This window comes from Acanthisitta chloris, unplaced genomic scaffold, assembly GCF_000695815.1.
Source record: "Acanthisitta chloris isolate BGI_N310 unplaced genomic scaffold, ASM69581v1 scaffold8754, whole genome shotgun sequence".
Lineage (NCBI taxonomy): Eukaryota > Metazoa > Chordata > Aves > Passeriformes > Acanthisittidae > Acanthisitta > Acanthisitta chloris.
In genome coordinates, this window is record NW_008669824.1 from 6,649 (window position 1) to 6,908 (window position 260).

Sequence of the window (260 nt, forward strand, 5' to 3'; positions counted from 1 at the left end):
AGGCAGGGCCAGTGCAGGTGACATTGGGAATGCCCAATGACCCTCCCAGGTCAGCCTGAACTGCTTCTCCCACCGAGCAGCATTAAAGGGATTCTCCAGGCTTTGGAACTTGGCATCTCTATGTTCCTTCCAGTTGAAGACTACAACCTTAGTCTGGTTGGGGTTGGAATGGACCTAAAGATCATCCCCCTGCCATGGGCAGGGACACCTCCCACTAGCCCAGGTTGCTCCAAGCCCCATCCAAGCTGGCCTGGCACACT

General features: G+C 55.8%; 1 protein-coding gene across 1 annotated transcript in view; it reads left to right on the forward strand.

Moving 5' to 3' along the window:
• Positions 1-260, forward strand: part of MYRF (myelin regulatory factor) — a gene marked incomplete at its 5' end in the record, with an annotated part of 18,522 nt that overhangs the window by 6,625 nt on the left and 11,637 nt on the right. The window lies entirely within an intron of this gene.